Source organism: Rhineura floridana, chromosome 5, assembly GCF_030035675.1.
Source record: "Rhineura floridana isolate rRhiFlo1 chromosome 5, rRhiFlo1.hap2, whole genome shotgun sequence".
Classification (NCBI taxonomy): domain Eukaryota; kingdom Metazoa; phylum Chordata; class Lepidosauria; order Squamata; family Rhineuridae; genus Rhineura; species Rhineura floridana.
The window spans coordinates 78,751,092-78,774,251 of NC_084484.1; positions in this window are offsets into that span (position 1 = coordinate 78,751,092).

The following is a 23,160-nucleotide window of genomic DNA, read 5'->3' on the forward strand; positions in this document are numbered from 1 at the left end:
GCCTTTTAAGTTGAGACCTATCCCAGTCTGCGTCTGTGTTAGAATTGCTTTTAATATGTTTTCTTTAATAATATATTTTAACCCTTTTTTTAAAGTTGTTTTTAAAGCTTTTTTCAGAATGTTTTAATGTTGTTTTGTTTTAATATATTTTAAGGTCTTTTTAGGATGTTTTGAAGTGTTTTTAGCATTTCTGTTTGCCGCCCTGGGCTCCTGCTGGGAGGAAGGGCGGGATATAAATCAAATAATAAAGAAACAAACAAACAAACAAACTTGTTTTGAAAAAAATGTATATATTAGGCAAGACTGCACACAAAAATATGTATATTAGGAGAAATTTGCACTAAAATGTTGATGAATTTTCATGAGGCCTTTAAAAATAAATTCCAAACTGATGTGGAAATGTGGAGAACTGAACTTAAAAATGGAAAAATAAGAAATGTGAATGAAGAAAATCACAGATTCACCCATCCCTAACAGGAAGGAAGGAGAATGGTTTTCTCTTACCGAGCAAGTAAGCAGAGTACTGCCTGCATTCTTTCCTTCTAGTTCTAAAAGAAAAGGGGCCAGAGACTTATTTTTTAAAAAAACACAATAAAGGGGCATTGAATATCTCTAAGAGGGCCCAAACTCCACAGCCCTATTATAGCTTCAGGCCTGTCTAAAAATGCTTCTGAAATTTACTCAGCTTCTAGCTTTTCTGGTTGCCTTATCCCTTGGAGCACCATCTTTATTGAATGCTAGTTGGCACAGGCTATTTCAGGGCATGAGATATCCCAACAGAAATTATGTAGTGAAATCAAAGATCCCCATATAACTGAAATAGAAAAATGAAAGGAGGCTACTGCTGCTAGGTAAGCCTTTCTCTGAACAAGGCTATAGTATCATATAAGATTTAACCGCTAGAGATCCAGAACAGTTCTTGAGGGATAACCAATCTGCTATAAAACCTATAATCCTGCAGGTGTTATTTATTTGTAAGATTTCTTACCTGCCCTTCACCCTAAAGTCCAAGGGTAAAAAGTAAAGGTAAAGGTGTTCCCGCACTTGTAGTGCGAGTCGTTTCCGACTCTTAGGGTGATGTCTTGCGACGTTTACTAGGCAGACCGTATATATGGGGTGGGATTGCCAGTTCCTTCCCCGGCCTTTCTTTACCCCCCAGCATATACTGGGTACTCATTTTACCGACCACGGGTGGATGGAAGGCTGAGTGGACCTCGACCCCTTTTACCGGAGATTCGACTTCCTCCTTCCGTTGGAATTGAACTCCGGCCATGAGCAGAGCTTCGGCTGCGTTACTGCCGCTTACCACTCTGCACCATGGAGGGTCTAAAGTCCAAGGGTAGGTTAATATATATATAACCAATATATTAACACCATTATAAGAACAAGAAAACGACATAAAACAGTTTGTACTATCAGAAAAACCAGTAAAACAATTCTTTAAAGAACAGCATGGTGTAAGTTGAACAAAACAGAAACAGTGGGTCCCACAAAAATACCTAAGACTAAAGATGTGAAGGCCCAGGGAAATAACAGAAAAATTAGGGGGGGAAACTTAGGGTTGCCATATTCCAGTTCCACAAATCCAGGCAGGTTAATTTGCATATTATGCAAATTATTTGCATATTATTTGCATATTATGCAAATATTTGCATATTAATATTTGGATTGTCCAGTTGTTTTGTTTTTGTGCCTAGGAATTACCACCAAAAACTGGGGAAAGATGTGAGAAATCTTTTTTTTTAAGCAACATTTTCAGCCTTAAATGCCTAGACTCTAGTTTCCAACACTATGGAGTATTGATTGATTGATTAAGATAATTTATATCCTGCCCTTTTGCTGTTAAAAACAGAGCTCAGCACAGCTTACAAATATAGTAAAAACAATAAAAATACACAATCAATATAAAAACATAATAAAAACACAAAATAGCAACAAACATAAAGTAAGTCAGGGCAGCAGCACGGTTAACCATAACATATACAATATATTTCAGAGATGTGGTGGGTGGAGAAAAACAAGCCAAAATGTTAGGAAGCCACATGTTCAGTTCTAAATACTGTTGCAGCAAGTTTTACAAGTTCCTCCAGTATTCCACTGGTGCAGGCACTCAGACATTCAAAGTATCTGTATGTTTCTTAGGTTTTATAAAAGCAGAGCTTTGCTTAACTCAAAATTTCTCAACCACATCTACACAGTTTCCACCTCCATACTCAAAATGAATCTGGGCCTGGAAGTGTGCAACAACCCCACACATACCTTGCTAATTAGATTACCAATGCCAGGATGTCTGTCTGATCGACTACTCTCCTGCTCCCTGGGCATCATGAAAGACCCAGTCCTGGGCTCAGAAAGAAAATAAATATCTGGTCCTCTTCAAAGTATTGAGAAGCCTCTTGTTTTAATTGAAATAATAATTATAAATTCTTGCTCTTATCACTAATGGGAGTTAATTATCTTGCATATGCTGCTGTTGCTTCTATGGCTGTAACGGAGTGAGGTTAAAGATAAGTGAAATGCAAATAGGAAAAAAAAAACACAGAAGGCAGTAACACTTTCCTAAATGTAATACCATACCAACCACAACAAGATTCCTATAAGGCAAAAAACTAAGCATCTCACAACCAGTCAGGATTCCTAACCAAAAACCAAAAATATGATAAATGAAGAAATATTTATATAAGCATAACTATCAAATATATTTATTTACACAAACTGTAAAGATATTTATAGTGCAATCCTAAGTTTATTTATTCAGAAGCAAGTCCCAGAGTATTCAGTGGGGCTTACTCAAACAGGGACAGAAATGCAACCTCAAGTGATAAGCAACTTCATTCACACAACCCAAAATTCCGAATCATGCCACTTTACGCTGTTTTGCAACTGTTTATACTTGTTTTATGGTCATTGGATTTTAAATGGCTTTATTTCTTGTTGTGAGCTGCATTGGTTTCCAACCCTACCTCACGGGGGTGTTGGAAAGACTCCATACACGCACACGCACACACAGCAGATGTATAAATACATACAGCCCATATAATAGTTTATTGTCAAACCAGTTGGTCATTGCAGAAAAATCAGTATTAGTTTTTTAAAAATCAGTATTACTTTCCTACAGAATAAAAACTGTAATACCTAAGTAAGCCCTGCCTACTTGCTTTAAAATTGGACTGGAGACAGAAAGAGTTAGAACACAAACATAATTCTTTTTTACATTCACTCCAAAGTCCCATTGATTTTCAGCACATTCATAACCATGTCTACTCAAAGTAAGTCCTATTGAATTAAATGGGATTTACTTTGGGCATATGGGATTAGCATTGCTTTTACAAAAAGCAAGTATTGGGAAGGTTTTCAAAACACTGCCCAAGCTCTGACTCCTGCACACAAGAGGAAAAAAACCTGAAATGTATATACTTACCCAATTTATGAGATTTTCAGATAAACAGGGGGGGGTGTTGAAACCACCATTTTGTTTTCTAGACACTGCCTGAGGTCAATGAAACTGAAACACAAACCCTGATTGGCTGCAATGCTGAATGGGCGGGGTTAAAGCTACAAAGTGCTATAGTACAGTACTGTTTAAAGAAAGATTTAACAGTCGAGTGGAGTGGCTGACGTTTTTATGTATATCTCGAGAACCAGACCACCTGGAAACTTAATTTTTTTTAAATTAAAGCTGAGAATCCGGGCCACGTAAGGAGCTAGCCGGGCACCGGGTGGCATGCATAGATTCCGGGTAAAACCCGGCTATCCGGGCAATATGGCAACCCTAGGAAACTTCCCCCTGCTGTTTTTCCCCAAGAGCTTTTTTTTTTCCTGAAAAATTGGATGGACTATCATAGTCTATGATATGTGAAAGGGCATAGAAGCTTGTTTCAATCCGGGCCAACCTTCAGGTTTTAGAAGTCCACGATAAATATGATGACAAATATGAAGAAACAGAAGCAGAAACTGATAGTGATAGCGGAGAAAACGAGACATTAAATTTCATGCAGTATGCACTGATTCTTAGTTTTCTCGCCACTTTTTCTCAGCCCTTTTTATTAAAAGGAGTGTTTTATGCCTGCTTCACACTGTGGTGGACTAGAAGAGTAATAACATCCAGAACTCATAATTTCTTTTTTTCTGTAACATTAATAGTTTCTCCTGTTTTTATTGTTTTTACCGCTCTCATAAACTGCAGGACTGAGAGACGAGGTTCCTTACAGTTCAGAAGCATGTAGCTCCATTTGTAATAAAAATATTCTAAAAAGTAAATTAAATTTGTAATAATTACATGAATAAACTGAAATTTAATTAAACCAAACATGATAATTTAAATGCAAGCCATATTCCTAAAGTTACAAAGTGGCTTTCAAACTGTAAAATTCCCCCCCCCAATATTTCCATTTTTCCTGGGAGAGAAACAATGGGATTTCCCACCCTAAATATGTTACAATCTCTACCTAAGACCGAGGTAAAGAGGTAAGTCTTCAGCATACAGCAGAAGCTGTATAATTGGTCAGTTGCCTGCTTTGAATGGGATCATACTCCCTCTGAAAGAGCAGGTCCATAGCCTGGGGTGCTCCTGGATCCATCTTTGTCGCTAGAGGCCCAGGTGACCTCAGTGGCTAGGAGTGCCTTTTATCAGCTTCGGCTGGTGAGACAGCTGCGGACATTTCTGGACCGGGATAGCCTGACCACTGTTGTCCACGCACTGGTAATCTCCAGGCTGGATTACTGTAATGCGCTCTATGTGGAGCTGCCCTTGAGGTTGGTCCGGAAGCTGCAGCTGGTGCAAAATGCGGCAGCGAGACTGCTCACTGGAGCAGGGTATCGCCAACATGTCACCCCACTGCTGAAAGAATTGCACTGGCTGCCGATTTGCTACCGGGCCAAGTTCAAGGTTCTAGTTTTGGCATACAAAGCCCTATACAGCTCAGGACCAGGATACCTGAAAGACCATCTTACCCCTAATATGCCCAGTTGATCACTGCACTCTGCAGGTGAGGGCCTCCTGCAGATACCATCTTATCAGGAGGTTCATTCTGCACAATATAGGAAATGGACCTTTAGTGAGGCGGCACCTACCCTGTGGAATTCCCTTTCCTTAAATATTAGGCAGGCACCATCTCTGCTATCTTTTCGGTGCCTTTTGAAGACTTTCCTCTTTCAACAAGCCTTTTAAGTTGAGACCTATCCCAGTCTGCATCTGTGTCAGAATTGTTTAATATATTTTTAATAATGTTTTTAACCCTTTTTAAGGTTGCTTTTTTAAATGTTTTTAATGCTGTTTTGTTTTAATGTATTTTAAGATCTGTTTTTATGATGTTTTAAAGTGTTTTAGTGCTTTGTTTGCCACCCTGGGCTCCTGCTGGGAGGAAGGGCAGGATACAAATTAAATAAATAAATAAGCTGAATAATGATGGTACTAGATGCACCTCTGTGAGGAGGGAGTTCCACAATTTGCCACAAAGAAAACTGTCTCTCCACACGTCTGAGGGTGGTGGAACTACCAAGAGAGCCCCCTCTGCTGCTTGTTAACACCGAAGAGGGACTGTAAGCATGGAGCTGGTTTTTCCGATATTTGAGGTATTTTCTGTGTACTTATATAAGTTCGTAGGCTTTACATTTTCATCTTAATTGCTTTCAAAGTAATTACATACCTAAGTGTTTCATGAACCATATTGAAAAACAACCCTCCCTTTCCCCCTTGTTTTACTACCATTAATTTCTAATGGACCTATCAATTTGAATAGAAGAGCTTTTGTCTCTTCCATATTACTTCATTTCATCTGTATCTTCTACCTCAATCATTCAAAAGGTATTAAGGCTTTTACATTTCAGAATGGATACCCAAGAGTGTCACTTCATTATTTCACAATTACACAAAAGATATTTCTGAAATTGTTTTTGGTTATTTTATGACAAACATAACTTAAAAACAGAGATCTATTTGTGAATTGGGTATTTGTGAATTGGACTGATCCATTATAGACAACAAAATGATACATGTGTTAACATGAATTTCATAACAAACCAAATTAGACCATCACAAGAGGTTCCATAACCAGCAGCAATGTGCATTACCTAGAAGGTTAGGAAGTGAAGGACAAACGTACAGTGTAAACTGCGGAAGTTGCCACTATGCTTTATTAAACACTGCCCACAGTTAGGTTAAACTCCAGCCCTGTTCAGGTGTTCTGCATACGAGGGGGAGCAGGGGACGAGTGTGCTAGTTCCACCCATCTGTTGCTGTTCCAATCACCCTCCATGAGCTGGAAGGCAAACTTGTGAAGTGGGCAGAGCCTCCATGAGCATAGGAGGGAGATTGCAGCTGTGTACACATTCCTGTTTACTCTGCATTCAGTGTGCTCTCTCCCACTGCTGGTTTGGGAGTGGTACACACACAACTTTAGCAACAATCCATATGTATCCTGCAGGTATCCTTTTGCTTCATATGAAATACTTCATTTTGATGTTTCTCTCCAAACCATTTTGAGAAAGAATGACATAGTTTTGTTTTAAGCTGGTAATGTATACATAGCCTAGAATGGGAGCGGACTGTGTGCTCATCCTTGTACACCTCTCATGTATTTACTTAATCTTAATGCAGAATGCCTGAAGAAGACTTCTTCTTATACATGATATATGACCCAGTTCTGATATTGAAAGTTCATCTCTATTGAGCCATCTATTGTAGGTTTGACTTTTTTCCCACAGTCCTTGATCTGAGGATGTTTCCAGTGTGAGAAGAGTCCTGCAATCCAACATTTGGTTCCATCAGTGCCTTGGTTTGCTCCATTCAACAGTTTCAAATTTTAGAGGTAAAGAAAAAGCAACATCTCAGCCGTGTTTTTTTCCTTTATATCCTGCACTGATAAATGAAACTTGTAGTACTTGATTATTATTTTTACAGAACCACATTTCTTATACATTTTAGTATCTGTCTTTCATCTTTACTTCCAATTAAGGGTTGTTTGTCAAGTCAATTCAGCTGGAAAGCAATTCCCAAGAGCAGAATTGTGCTTTAGGCTGCTGGCCACAGCCTATAATCTGAACCTAACCATGACTTGCTGCAAAAATGTCTATAGATTGATCATTTTTGTCTTTCAGTATAGATTAAAGCAGTTAAAAAGCAAACTCAAGAAAGTGAAAGATGATTAAACTGCATGGATTTATCATTACTGTTTATTTAAGCTAGTGGGAATGCATGGCACATTTCCCCCTAAGGATTATTTGTTTTAGTGTTGTGATGCATCACCTATCTGCTTCTGAATATTTAAGTGGGACTTTACTTTTGACAGCAAAACTAGCTTTGAAATTTTAATGAGAAGTGGAAATAGAAGACAGAAGGTGCCAGGGCAATTTCTGGTTAATATTATTCTACCATATTCTATTGTAAGCACTGTGTATGGCTATGCAGTTGTTTTGCCACTGGAAGTGAAAACAAAAATTGGCTAGACAATTTGTTTTGGCCCTCAACTGTTTGATGAAGTGCTAATGCAAAAGCTTTTCATGTGTTTCAGGCTAACAGAGAGTGCCAACCATTTTGGGTCCATGCTCCTATTTGGGTATTTGAGAAACTACTGTGGGCATCATGACAAAATGGCTGCCATGGCTAGTCACAAAGGACAAGAAACTTTGTACAAGGCAGCGTTCTGAGCTCCAAATGCCAAACCACATATTTGAGTCCACATAGCCTAATAGAATACCCATTTCACAGACTTGTGAGGCTTAGAGATGAGTAACTTGTCCAAGAAACAGAATACAACGTTGCAATCATATGCACATTTACATGGGGGATGGGAGTTAGTCTCATTGAACTAAATGGAACTTATGCCTGAGTACACCTACATAAGATTATTCTGCATATTCTATCTACCATCAAGATTGCTACAGAAGTGAGCAACTTTACCCTCAAAGTGCTTTACAAACAATTCACAGTGGGCCTACAAAGGGTCTAAAACTCAATTTCATGAAGCTGATGTCAACAGACCCCTGACAATATGAAAAAAGCTCCACTGGATGGCTACTTGAGTATGCAATGGAAGCAAAGAAGTGGGCCTTCTTCGCTGCCCTCACTACCTCACAGTAGACATGATGTTTTTCTCATGCCCAGTCAGCCTCGCAGAACGTCTTCGCCACTTGCGCTGTAGCCGTCATCCAGCCTGTTTCATTGCCCTTAGTTCACTGGTGTACCAAGGTGCAAATTGGGCTCCACAATGCCGGAGAGGGCACTCGGGGGAAACCATGTTAGGAGCCCTCTGCGTCTTGTTGTTCCACAGAACTACTCTATCTACTGGAAACTCCGCTAGGGCATTCAGAAATCCAGTGGATTCCATTTGTCTCTGGGGAAGGATCATCTTAATCTCTCAACCACCCCTGCAGGGGAAGATTAGAGTCGTAAGTCTAAACTTCACCAAAAAGTCTTCTGACCATGACAATGTGGTGACATCCATCCCATCTCCAGACCACCCCTTCTTCCATCTGGAGCAAAAACCAAGTTGAGGATGTGTCCTGCCCTATGCGTTGGACAGGTGACAACTTGAGATGTTCCCATGGTTATCATGGAGGCTATGAAGTCCCAAGCTGAAACACTAGAGGCAACCTCGGCATGAACATTGAAGTCAAAGAGGACTATTGTTCTGGGCTCCTCTCACAGCCAAGACACCTCTGCCAGCTCTGTCAGAGAAGCTGCTGGGCAGCAGGGTGGATGGTACACTCTAGTCTACTGTCTCCTTGGCCCAGTACTAGGTGCAGGCCCTCACAACCAGCTCCAAGACAGAGCTTCCAGCGAAGTTGATGTTGGAGGATCATTGTTTCAACACTGGTGGTCTTTGCTTGTTCCAATATGCTAACGTTAGTCCGCCTATCTTCCCAAGTAATTTGCAGAATTTTCCGGAGGCAGCATTGGTAGAATCTTTCAAGAAGTTGGGAGTGGCATTTATAGATGGTCCATGTTTCACAGACGTACAGTAAGGTTGGTAGTACAATGGCTTTGTAAATAAGCATTCTGGTCTCCCTGCGAATATCCCGATCCTTTAACAGTCTACGCTTCATTCAGGAGAATGCAGTACTCGCAGAGCTCAGACGATGCTTAATTTCAGCATCGATGTCAGCTTTTACAGAGAGATGGTTGCCAAGATAGGAAAAGTGATTGACATTCTCCAGTGTCGCACCATTAAGCTGGATTGATGGTACTACAGAGGGATTGGTTCACACTTGCTGATGAAGCACTTTGGTTTTTTTGATGTTAAGTGAGAGGCCAAGCTTTTCATATGCTTCTGCAAAGACATTTAGGATAGTTGGAAGATTTTACTCTGAATGTGCGAAGACTACATTATCATCGGCATATTGAAGTTCTATGACAGAGGTTGTAATTACCTTACTTTTTGCTTTCAGCCTACTGAGATTAAAAAGCTTTCCATCTGTTCGATATGTGATTTCCACGCCAGTGGGAAGTTTCCCCTCAACAAGGTGTAGAATCATGGCGATAAAAATAGCAAATAAGGTTGGAGCAATGACACATCCCTGTTTGATGCCTGATCCCACTTTGAATGGATCACTTTGAGAGCCATTGTTATCCAAAATTGTTGCCATCATGTTGTCATGGAGGAGTCGCAAAATATTCACAAATTTATCGGGGCATCCAATTTTCAGAAGGATGGTCCAGAGAGCAGTTCGATTCACAGTATCAAAGGCCTTAGTCAGATCAATAAACGCCATATACAGAGGTCGGTTTTGCTCCCTGCATTTTTCTTGAAGCTTTTGTGCAGTGAAGATCATGTCCACTGTCCCCCTGGAAGGGCAGAAACCATTTTGGGATTCAGGGAGGATGTCTTCTGAGATAGGTAGGAGGCGATTTGCGAGGATCCTTGCAAGGATTTTACCTGCAGTAGCTAGAAGAGAGATGCCTCGGTAGTTCCCACAATCTGTTCTATCTCCCTTCTTGAAAAGAGTGATAATTATGGCATCCCTAAAGTCTTCCAGGATCTCCTCCCTCATCCATATTTTTTCGATGAGCTTATGAAGTTGTTGTGTAAGTTCAGGCCCACCTTCTTTAAAGACTTCAGCAGGAATCCCATCAGGTCCACTAGCTTTGTTATTCTTCATTTGATTAATGGCTTTACTGACTTCATCCAAATTAGGGGATACTGCAAGTACATCTCTAATTTGTTGTTGCGGGATTTGCGAGAAGACCTCATCAGCCACAATAGAGTTACGATTAAGGAGGTCATGGTAATGCTCTTTCCAATGCAGTGCAATAGACTCTTTGTCCTTTAGAAGTTTGGTACCATCAAAATGCTCAGGGAGACCTTGAGATGAGATATGAAATTGAGGAAGCATCCAAACTAGGAAATGTGGTAGTAATGGGTGACTTCAACTACTTGGACATAGACTGGCCGCATATGTGTTCCAGTCATGACAAAGAAGCAAAGTTTCTAGTTATTCTAAATGACTATTCCCTAGACCAGTTGGTCATGGAACCGACCAGAGGGACGGCAACCCTGGACTTAATCCTCAGTGGGGACCGGGACCTGGTGCGAGATGTAAGTGTTGTTGAGCCGATTGGAAGCAGTGACCACAGTGCTATTAAATTAAACATACATGTAACTGGCCAATTGCCAAGAAAATCCAACACGGTCACATTTGACTTCAAAAGAGGAAACTTCACAAAAATGAGGGGATTGGTAAAAAGAAAGCTGAAAAACAAAGTCCAGAGGGTCACATCACTCGAAAATGCTTGGAAGTTGTTTAAAAACACTATATTAGAAGCTCAACTGGAGTGCATACTGCAGATCAGAAAAGGTACTGCCAGGGCCAAGAAGATGCCAGCATGGTTAATGAGCAAAGTCAAGGAAGCTCTTAGAGGCAAAAAGTCTTCCTTCAGAAAATGGAAGTCTTGTCCGAATGAAGAAAATAAAAAAGAACACAAATTCTGGTAAAAGAAATGCAAGAAGACAATAAGGGATGCTAAAAAAGAATTTGAGGAGCACATTGCTAAGAACATAAAAACCAACAACAAAAAATTCTATAAATACATTCAAAGCAGGAGACCATCTAGGGAGGCGATTGGACCCTTGGATGATAAGGGAGTCAAAGGTGTACTAAAGAACGATAAGGAGATTGCAGAGAAGCTAAATGAATTCTTTGCATCTGTCTTCACAGTGGAAGATACAGGGCAGATCCCTGAACCTGAACTAACACTTGCAGGAAGGGATTCTGAGGAACTGAGACAAATAGTGGTAACGAGAGAGGAAGTTCTAGGCTTAATGGACAATATAAAAACTGACAAATCACCGGGCCCGGATGGCATCCACCCGAGAGTTCTCAAAGAACTCAAAGGTGAAATTGCTGATCTCCTAACTAAAATATGTAACTTGTTCCTCGGGTCCTCCTCCGTGCCTGAGGACTGGAAAGTGGCAAATGTAACGCCAATCTTCAAAAAGGGGTCCAGAGGGGATCCCGGAAATTACAGGCCAGTTTGCTTAACTTCTGTCCCTGGAAAACTGGTAGAAAGTATTATTAAAGCTAGATTAACTAAGCACATAGAAGAACAAGCCTTGCTGAAGCAGAGCCAGCATGGCTTCTGCAAGGGAAAGTCCTGTCTCAGTAACCTCTTAGAATTCTTTGAGAGTGTCAACAAGCATATAGATAGAGGTGATCCAGTGGACATAGTGTACTTAGACTTTCAAAAAGCGTTTGACAAGGTACCTCACCAAAGACTTCTGAGCAAGCTTAGCAGTCATGGAATAAGAGGAGAGGTCCTCTTGTGGATAAGGAATTGGTTGAGAAGCAGAAAGCAGAGAGTAGGAATAAACAGACAGTTCTCCCAATGGAGGGCTGTAGAAAGTGGAGTCCCTCAAGGATCGGTATTGGGACCTGTACTTTTCAACTTGTTCATTAATGACCTAGAATTAGGAGTGAGCAGTGAAGTGGCCAAGTTTGCTGACGACACTAAATTGTTCAGGGTTGTTAAAACGAAAAGGGATTGCGAAGAGCTCCAAAAAGACCTCTCCAAACTGAGTGAATGGACAGAAAAATGGCAAATGCAATTCAATATAAACAAGTGTAAAATTATGCATATTGGTGCAAAAAATCTGAATTTCACATATACGCTCATGGGGTCTGAACTGGCGGTGACCGACCAGGAGAGAGACCTGGGGGTTGTAGTGGACAGCACAATGAAAATGTTGACCCAGTGTGCGGCACCTGTGAAAAAGGCAAATTCCATGCTAGCGATAATTAGGAAAGGTATTGAAAATAAAACAGCTGATATCATAATGCCGTTGTATAAATCTATGGTGCGGCCGCATTTGGAATACTGTGTACAGTTCTGGTCGCCTCATCTCAAAAAGGATATTCTAGAGTTGGAAAAGGTTCAGAAGAGGGCAACCAGAATGATCAAGGGGATGGAGCGACTCCCTTACTTGGAAAGGTTGCAGCATTTGGGGCTTTTTAGTTTAGAGAAAAGGCGGGTCAGAGGAGACATGATAGAAGTGTATAAAATTATGCATGGCATTGAGAAAGTGGATAGAGAAAAGTTCTCCCTCTCTCATAATACTAGAACTCGTGGACATTCAAAGAAGCTGAATGTTGGAAGATTCAGGACAGACAAAAGGAAGTACTTCTTTACTCAGCGCATAGTTAAACTATGGAATTTGCTCCCACAAGACGCCAGATGGGCAACTAATAAATTGAATAATAAATAATAAATGGCCACCAGCTTGGATGGCTTTAAAAGAAGATTAGACAAATTCATGGAGGACAGGGCTATCGATGGCTACTAGCCATGATGGCTGTGCTGTGCCACCCTAGTCAGAGGCAGCATGCTTCTGAAAACCAGCTGCCGGAAGCCTCAGGAGGGGAGAGTGTTCTTGCACTCGGGTCCTGCTTGCGGGCTTCCCCCAGGCACCTGGTTGGCCACTGTGAGAACAGGATGCTGGACTAGATGGGCCACTGGCCTGATCCAGCAGGCTCTTCTTATGTTCTTATGTTCTTATTGAACGTAAGGGATTTGTACCATAATTTGTTGGTCTGTAGATTGCCTTTGTGGCATTAAAAAAGCCCCGTGCATCATGAGCATCTGCAAAATGCTGGATTTCTTGAGCTTTCTTTATCCACCAGGCGTTCTTAAGTTCTCTAGTTCTTCTTTGGACCTCAGCCTTTGCACTGGCATAGATTTTTTTCTTAGCAGCACAGTTAATGTCTTTTTGTCATATCTGGAAGGCTTTCCTTTTCTTGTCAATGATATGTTCAATCTCACTATCATTCTCATCAAACCAGTCCTGATGTTTCTTAGTTTGGTATCCAATAGTTTCTTCACATGCTGCAATAATGGAAGTCTTCAGTTTAATCCAGTGTTCCTCAACGTTTTCAGGGAGTTCTGTAGGTAGATGTTTCTTGAGAGTTGTTTGAAAGCAAGCTCGCTTAATAGGATCTTGAAAGGTGTGGATGTTCATTTTATGCCTTGGTTTTCTTCTTTGGAGCCTACGTTGAGGAACAATATTGATGGCCATAGTGGATCGAATTAATCGGTGATCTGTCCAGCAGTCATTGGCACTCGCCATGTTCCTGGTGAGGAGTACATCATGACGATCTCTGGCACGGACAATTATGTAATCCAGGAGATGCCAGTGCTTCGACCGAGGGTGCTTCCATGATGTTTTAAATTTATCTTTCTGGCGAAAGAGTGTGTTTGTAATAACAAGATTATACTCTGCACATTTAGTCAGAAGTAGAATGCCATTCAGGTTGCTATTGCCAACTCCTTTTCCAATGGTTTCTGGCCATAAATCAAAATCACGCCCAACCATTGCATTGAAATCGCCCAGGAGGATAATTTTATCCTCCTTAGTTATCTCTGATAAGATGGTGTCCAGCTGGGTATAAAAATTTTCCTTGAAGTCTTCATCAGCATCTAATGTTGGTGCATAATCACTTAGAATAGTTGCCTACTGGTTTTTGGCGAGTTTTAATCGGAGAGTTGAGAGTCGTTCATTAATGCCAGTAGGAACTTCTGACAAGAGCTTCACAAGATCATTTTTAATAGCAAAGCCTACTCCATGTATTTGTCGTTCTTGTTCAAGCAGTCCTTTCCAAAAGAAGGTGTAACCTCCTTTTTCTTCCTTCAATTGTCCCTCTCCTGCTCTTCAAGTTTCTTGGAGTGCTGCTATGTCAATATTAAAACGTCTCAACTCCCTCGCGATGATGGCAGTCCTGCGTTCAGGATGTTCACTATCTATATTGTCCAGCAATGTCTGTATATTCCACGTTCCAAAGTTCATTTGTCTTTTGCGACCGCTAAGTAGTGACCCCACTGGACGTGGTGATCCAGTCAGGGAGAGAGATGAGGCAGACTATGTTTAGGGCACCTTTTCTAGCCCCCTCTCCATGTGGGGTGAGCAGAGTGGATCCTGAATAGGACTGCTGAGTCGTGGATACAGCTGCCGAACTACTCAACTGCCTCAGTCCTTAAGCCAGGACGACTGAGTCTGTATCCACCGCCCATGTGCCGGTCCATGACTAGGGGCTTCCAGATTTCACAGTCCTGCCCCCGTTGCCATTCGCCGATTACCATGGGACGTTTGGTTTGGTTTGGTTGGAAGACGGCTGTGCGTGAATTTGTTTTATGTGGGGAGATCGGTGCATGACGATCAACACACAATCTTGACAGAAAAATGCTTTGATCCAATGGCATGGATACCACAACAATTGGAAGTATTTTATCTGCTGCAGCCTTCATCTGCCTTCACAGCCGTTGTAACATACACATTGTTATCCTCCACCTGTTCTGCCATTTGGACTTTCTTGGATCGTTCTTTGTCTAGTTCCTTTCCCTTGACCTTACCACCATGGGTGACCCTGCTGGGAGTACATGACTCCTGATGGCATCATTGACAGGGTTCATTGGAATACACAAGCCCACTCACCACTGCAACGTGATGATCCAGCGTGTACACTAGTGGGTACACTAGTCACTTCAAAAGCAGGGAGAATGATTTGTCTGGCTCATTTTGAAGTGGCTCTGCCCTCTGCTGGCCACACCTCCCTTCCTCACTGCTTACTCTAGACCTTTCAGGACCCCCCACAGCAAAGTGTTAGTGCGGCCTTTCCCAACTAGTGGGCCACCAGATGTTGTTGGACCACAACTCCCATCAGCCTCAGCCAGCATTGTCAATGGTCAGGAAAGATGGGAATTGTGGTCCAACAACATCTGATGGCCCACTAGTTGGGAAACACTGTGTTAGTGCAATCACTATCTCTGCCTGAGCCTGCAGCAAAGTGTTTCCATTGGCATACCTGGAAGACAAACGGGTTGATCTGCCAATCAGTAGTGAAATATGCCTGATGCTGAATTAAAAAACAACAACACTCGAGCTGATCTGAACAGAGTGTTAGAGTAAAATGGAGCAGAGTTTGACTAGCACCGTGTGCCCCCGTTTTCAGAAAAGAGAGGTGGAAGCGCCCTGGAACTGGCACAACAGTATCTCTACCCAAAGTTTACCTCTGAAGCTAGGATTCCTCTGTGAGTTTCATGGCTATCTACTTGTCATCATCTTTATATCTCATATTAATATTGGCAGGTAGAGTTGTGGCTGCTCTTATGAACCACACCTAGTTAGGGCTGCTGACTCATCTTCTATATCATCTTTATCTTGAGTCTGTTACTGGGTTCCTCTGTTGTTGTTATAAAAGAGAAACAGGTCAAGCTTCATCTCCAGTCTCTTCACTTTGTTCTTCTCCTTGTTCCTGCTTGTACTTTATGTTAAGCTGTTTAGCAAAGGTGCTTGGCACCTATGTCACAATCATCTAAAGGGGATCATCCTCCCAAGCCTCTAGCACAGGATGGCCATGATATGGTTGGTCTCACCTCAGAAACTCACCCATGTTTCCACCTTTATACACAGATGGATTCTTCAGTTTAAAAGCTCAGTCATGAGTTCAGGACCAGTATTAGGGGTCAGCATCTTTGGGTACTTGTGTAGGCCTATTCCAAGCAGATAGCCCACTGCCAATCCCTGCAGCCCCATCCTTGTTCCTGCTTGCTGTTTCTGCCTGTTCACCTGAGTATGCAAGCAGCAAGAAGAGGGAAGAGCAGCAGGACCAGCCCTAACATTAGGCTGAGGGAGGCACTGCTTCAGACACCAGATGCTGGGATGGCAGTAGCGATAATCATCTCACAGCCATTCGCCTCTTGCAGCCTCCTCATATGGCTGCAGCCCCTTCTGCCTTCAGAGGTGTTGGAGGATACTGTCACATCTCCAGCACTGAAGTGAGATTCAGCTACCAGTTCAGTCAATTTCTATGTGTGGACTGGCAGCGGCACCATCTTGCGCTTGGTCTCAGGCAGCAAGCCTTCCTGAGCTGGCTCTGAGGGGAAGAAGGAAACAGTCTCTACTTGCTTATCACTTTCCCTCTCGCTTGTGGTGTAATTTGGGTTCAAAGGGAGAGAGAAAACAAAAGGGGCAGTTGTAACCGTGCCAAGGACGAGGTGGACGCACTATGCTCAGATGGATACTGAGGGTATTTTGTCCAAGGGCACCTGCAAACCTAGAACTAGAACAGTATCAGTGTATGTTCTGGGTTCATTGTCTTGAACAATGAGTTAGATTTACTCTCTGTGGTAACCTATTTAAAAATCAAGGACAAGAGTGTGGTAGCAAAAGTATTTTAAAAACATTATCCCAGCTGCATTCAGATCAGAAGATAAACGTGAAATGATGTAACAATATTGTTACATGGTAATAATGCATGCGGCTGTGGTTATCATCAGATATATATTACCCCAGTGTGTTATAAAAACAAAATGGAGCCCCAAATACACATTGGTATTGTATTGTTATCCCATGGTAATCACAGTAATTGGAACTGGCTTGTTATTAAGAACAGAATTTGTTTTCTGTTTGCTTCAGAAATATGAAGTTGGCAAATGAGTAAAAACAGCAGCTGTTTTGGCTAAGCTTACAAAAATTAAATTGCCCTTTTAGAATTTGTCAGTGCTGCCACAACCTAGGTATTTTCAAACAAAAAGAGTAATCACATATAATTTGAAAAGTGTGTTTATTTTTATAGCTTTTTCTAAGCTTTACTAGGGATCAATAATTGATTCAATAACGATTATGCAAAAAAAGTGTTTTTCTCAGCAAACATTTAGAGGCTAGTGTAGGACTAAGGGCTGGATTAGACATATAAGAACATAAGAACATAAGAAGAGCCTGCTGGATCAGGCCAGTGGCCCATCTAGTCCAGCATCCTGTTCTCACAGTGGCCAACCAGGTGCCTGGGGGAAGCCCGCAAGCAGGACCCAAGTGCAAGAACACCCTCCCCTCCTGAGGCTTCCGGCAGCTGGTTTTCAGAAGCATGCTGCCTCTGACTAGGGTGGCAGAGCACAGCCATCATGGCTAGTAGCCATTGATAGCCCTGTCCTCCATGAATTTGTCTAATCTTCTTTTAAAGCCGTCCAAGCTGGTGGCCATTACTGCATCTTGTGGGAGCAAATTCCATAGTTTAACTATGCGCTGAGTAAAGAAGTACTTCCTTTTGTCTGTCCTGAATCTTCCAACATTCAGCTTCTTTGAATGTCCACGAGTTCTAGTATTATGAGAGAGGGAGAACTCTTCTCTATCCACTTTCTCAATGCCATGCATAATTTTATACACTTCTATCATGTCTCCTCTGACCCACCTTTTCTCTAAACTAAAAAGCCCCAAATGCTGCAACCTTTCCTCGTAAGGGAGTCGCTCCATCCCCTTGATCATTCTGGTTGCCCTCTTCTGAACCTTTTCCAACTCTATAATATCCTTTTTGAGATGAGGCGACCAGAACTGTACACAGTATTCCAAATGCGGCTGCACCATAGATTTATACAACGGCATTATGATATCGGCTGTCTTATTTTCAATACCTGACTCCTATCACTGACTCATAGCAAATGATATCTTTACTGTTCTCATAATATTTCTGATTAGTCTTAAAATATGAAGATGCTACAATATTAAGAGCTAAACTTCAGGGAAGAAAAGCAAAGTGTCTTGATTCTTCCTATGAATGTTGCAGTTTTATTAATTGATGATAAACACTGAAAATAGACTAAGCATGCAGTTACCTTTGATTTCAATAGGCTTGTGGTAATAGACTGAAAGACAGCATATACATAAATTTTATAAGGTGAACTGGTGAGAACACCAGTGACCAGTTGATTTGTGATGTTAGTTTTAATTCTTCCTCAGAATTCATGTAAATGTGCTCCTACTAAAAAGCCTTTTGATATATTCAGGAAAAAACATGTTCTAATGATGCTCCTAGTCAACATAAATTGATGATGGAGCTATTTATAGATGAAAAAAATAACAGAATGTAAATCATAGATATATAAAGAATAAAAGTAACAACAATAATTCTGTGCAGACCTGGGCATGCCTAAGCCTCTGCATAGGATCAGGCTATAGATTTTCCAGTATCCTAAATGGTTATGTGAATCTCTTGGTTAACTGAACATTGTATTCTTTATGTAGCCTTGTGTCTGCATAATCTGCATAATGTATGAGTGGTTGGTTGAGATAGTGAATGATGGTAGTGGTTGCATGGAATAGATGGTGAATGGTTGTATTATACTATGTTGGTTGTTATTCATATTATACTGCTTGTAATACTCTTATATTGTGTTTATGTATATATATATATTGTTCATGTATTTTGCTTTGTCATCATAAGGTCTTTAACAGTGGGTCCATAAGTGACTGTGGAGGCCAATTCTGGATCCACACAGAGGACATAGGTTTCCAGATGGAAGATGGTTGTGATGAGGATTTCTTTGATGTGCCTTCCACTTAGCTCATTTGTCCTGTTCACCCTGTATTCGTGCTTCTTCGAAGTCCATAGCACCTTTGATAATAGCCGACCTCCATTTGGGACGTTCATGGGCCAAGACTTCCCAGTTCTCAACGCTCATGTTACATTTTTTTAGATTCGCTTTAGGAGCATCTTTAAACCTCTTTTGCTGTCCACCGATATTCTGTTTTCCATCCTTAAGATGGGAGTAAAGTAGCTGCTTTGGAAGATGGTGATCAAGCATTTGAACAACATGGCCAGTCCAGCAAAGTTGATGTTGAAGGATCATTGTTTCAACACTGGTAGTCTTTGCTTCTTCCAAAACACTAACATTAGTCCGTCTGTCTTCCCAAGTAATTTGCAGAATTTTCCAGAGGCAGCATTGGTGGAATCTTGGTGGAAAAGTTGGGAGCAACGTTTATAAACAGTCCATGTTTCACAGATGTACAGTAAGGTCGGTAGTACAATGGCTTTGTAAATAAGCATTTTGGTCTCCCTGTGAATATCCCGATCCTTGAACACTCTACACTTCATTCGGGAGAATGCAGTACTCGCAGAGCTCAGACGATGCTGAATTTCAGCATTGATGTCAGCTTTTACAAAGAGGTGGCTGCCAAAATAGGAGAAGTGATCAACGTTCTCCAGTGTCACACCATTAAGCTGGATTGATGGTGCTACAGAGGTATTGATAGTGGATTGATGGTGCTACATTTTGCTTTGTAAATTAATTTGATATGGTTTTTATGATACCTTGTGTATTCTGTTGTAAACCACGTTGAGATCTTTCACATAGTGAATGGTCTATCAATGGAAATATCATCATCATCATCAATTTTAAAAATGATCAGGTTAGGATATAGCACACACACAAAAATCATCTGCAAAGATTATCCTTTGAAAAATACTATATAATGTATCCAAGGCTGTGTGGGTTGTGTTCCACTCATGCAATGGGACTTCCTTTTGTCTCCTTGTATGCCCCCAAAATCTGCCTCCTCTGTAGACTGCAGGGGAGAGGAGGGAGAAGTTCCATTGCAGAAACATAAGTCATTTGTGGCAGTGTTGGATATAACCCTATGTGCCACTGTGACAAAAAATAAAGATGCCGCTGAACCAGTGATATGATTCACCACCACTTCAGAAGGCAGGAGGACTCAGAGAAGGGCTTATGATGGCAAATGTAAGAGTCAGGCTCATGTGAGAGAAAATGGTATTTCAGGTACGTGGGCTCCAAGCCATTAAGGGTTTTAAAGGTTAGTCCTAGCACTTTGAATGAAATCCAGAAACAGAAGGACCACTCCAGTGCGCAATTCCATTTTTAGGTTTGAGGGGATATGCATACCAATGGCACCTGAGCACTGAGTAGTACTTTTCTTTTTTGTAGTCTGTGATTATGATGGTAGAACAGTGGCCAGTGGGTACCATCTGCCAGTTTCTGTTAATCTGCCCTGGAAGGTCCCTGGAATGATATCATTTCAGGAGCACTCTGGGGGAGAACAATGGCTGCTGGTTGCTACAGGCTTCCATGAGAAGTTCCACTATCACAGGCAGCAGTAAAACAGTTAAAAAGAAGAAAATAACACACCGCTGCCTAGCTACCCAAATTGAGCATGTGCCTAGAAATAATTAGAAATAATTCATCCTGATCCCCCTCCCCGCAACCCATTTTAGGTGTTTCAAGATAATAATAATACCCAAACTTCATAACTTCAAACTTTAGGTTCAGCCATAAAACAGATAGCCAAAGCGGTTTAGCTGTTCCTTTGGGAATGAAGCAAGATTTCTTAACTTTTGAGGAGAAATGCATATTAGGATGTGAAACCAACATTATATCAAGCCAGTTTCATTTCAGGATTCTGCCCCACCCCATAAGAGAAAGAAAATACCTCTGGTTGGATCAGGTATTCTTTACTTCCAAGTATAATTTTTGTAAAGAACATGGAAAGTCTTTGCCAGATCCTGTTAGTAGATAATGCAAGAGGCTGATTCATTTATGGTTGCCACCCTGTTTTTGTACTTCCTAAAATAGCTGACTAAAGGAAAAGGTCTAGCCAGACAACTTATAAACAAGTTTAAATAGCATGAGTTCCAGAAACACTTGACATGTGTAACTAGCAAATGATCTATTGATTAGATAGTGGAGTACAACACATTCTGAGAATACAGCATTTCTACAGCACAGTTAAATGCTTTGCTGTATTTGGCTTCTCTCTAGACAGCTTGACTTATAACTATTGCAGGTGTTGCTGATTCATAAACTCAAACTGTTATATTTAGTTAGCTATGGTTTATTTAGTTATGGTTTATTTCTATTTATATCTAGAATATTTTTAGCAACACTATTGTTTTCTGCATGGATATTGAGTGTAGTGATAGTCCAAGAGCTTCCTCCCTCCCTGCCTGAGAACAGGAGTAGCTCCCATCTCCAAATCTGAGATGTGCTGCCACCAGTACTAGCGTTTCCTCTGATCCTGAGATAAGGCCAGTCCTCAAGGCAATGAGTGATTAATATTAGTTAGGGAGATAAAGGTGCATCCAGCCCACATCTTTCTCTTCCTGGGGAAATAGGGCAGCTTGCTTTCCTCCCATTCTCCCTAGACATGAATGTGTAGCATGGATCTAAGGGGAGGCACAGCGGGGAGACCACAATATCTTGTGGGCAATCACAAATGCACATAAAACCCCAGCAGCCAATTTGAAGACAGAGTAGAGCTGATGACACGCAGCTCTACTTCTCCTTTTCATCTTCTTCAGGTGAGGCTGTCGATTTGCTGAACCGTTGCCTGGCCTCGACAATGGACTGGATGAGAGTTAACAAACTGAAGCTCAATCCAGACAAGACTGAGATGCTGTTGGTGGACGGGTTCTCTGATCGGATGGTGGATATATACCCTGTCCTGGACGGGGTTACACTCCCCCTAAAGGACCGGGTTCGTAGTCTGGGAGTCTTTTTAGACTCTTCCCTCTCACTTGAGGCTCAAGTAGCCTCGGTGGTTAGGAATGCGTTTTACCAACTTCGGTTGGTAGCCCAGCTACGTCCCTATTTGAGTAAAGAGGACCTTACATCAGTGGTACATGCTCTGGTAACCTCACGTTTGGATTACTGTAATGCGCTTTACGTAGGGCTACCTTTGAAGACAGTTCGGAAGCTACAACTAGTGCAAAATGCGGCGGCCAGATTGCTGACAAGGACCAAGCGGTCCGAGCATATAACACCTGTTCTGGCCAGCTTGCACTGGTTGCCAATATGTTTCCGGGCTAGATTCAAAGTGTTGGTATTAACCTATAAAGCCTTATACGGTGTGGGACCACGATACCTTGCGGAACGCCTCTTCCGATATGAACCGGCCCGTGCACTACGTTCTGCTACGAAGGCCCTCCTCCGGGTTCCAACTCACAGGGAGGCCCGGAGGGTGATGACAAGATCTAGGGCCTTCTCAGTGGTGGCCCCCGAACTATGGAACAGTCTCCCTGAGGAAGTACGCCTGGCGCCGACTCTGCTTTCCTTCCGGCGCCAGGTCAAAACCTTCCTATTCTCTGAAGCATTTTAAGTTACATTGATCTAATTTTAAAAATGTTTATTGTATTGTTGATTGTATTTTAATATTATTTTGTTATTCATTGTATTTTTATACTATTTTATGTTCACCGCCCAGAGAGCTATCGCTAGTCGGGCGGTATATAAATTTAATAAATAAATAAATAAATAAATAAAATAAATATTATGAAAAAGGTTTACAAAAGCAAAACAGGAAAAGAAGGAATAGTGTGTGAAATAAAAAAATATTTCAAATCTACCCTAGGCAGTAGCTTGTGGTTTCTTCATGAGCAACATAGTATCCTGGATGGTAAGATGGATAATGCAGGGAATGTTGGCAACATTAAATTATTAAAGGCTCTTGATCCAGGTGGGCTCCGATTGACAGATGGCTCTGGACAGCCAATCACAGGAATTGCACATAGCCCCAACAATGGCCATAACACTCTTTTGGGGCTAGAAGATGAAGCAATCAAGGTATCAATGGCAAGGAGATAGGGGCAATCAAAGTGTTAATTACTACCAGAGTGGTAATCTGTAGCCAGTAAGTTCAGGTAAGGTACAGGTAAGATGTGACCTCTCTGCTTATACATGATGGAGGACCAGAGAAACTGGATAATCCTAAAGGCACAGGCTAGGGCAGGGCAGAATCACATCATATCCAGAACAAATATAATGGGTATGCTGAACAAATTATACACACAATGTTTAATTATTACTTTGGGAACAATTCCTCTGGTGTTGATGTCTAGGAGAATTGCACTGCAGTCATGATTTGACACAATCTAGAAATCTTTTTGAAC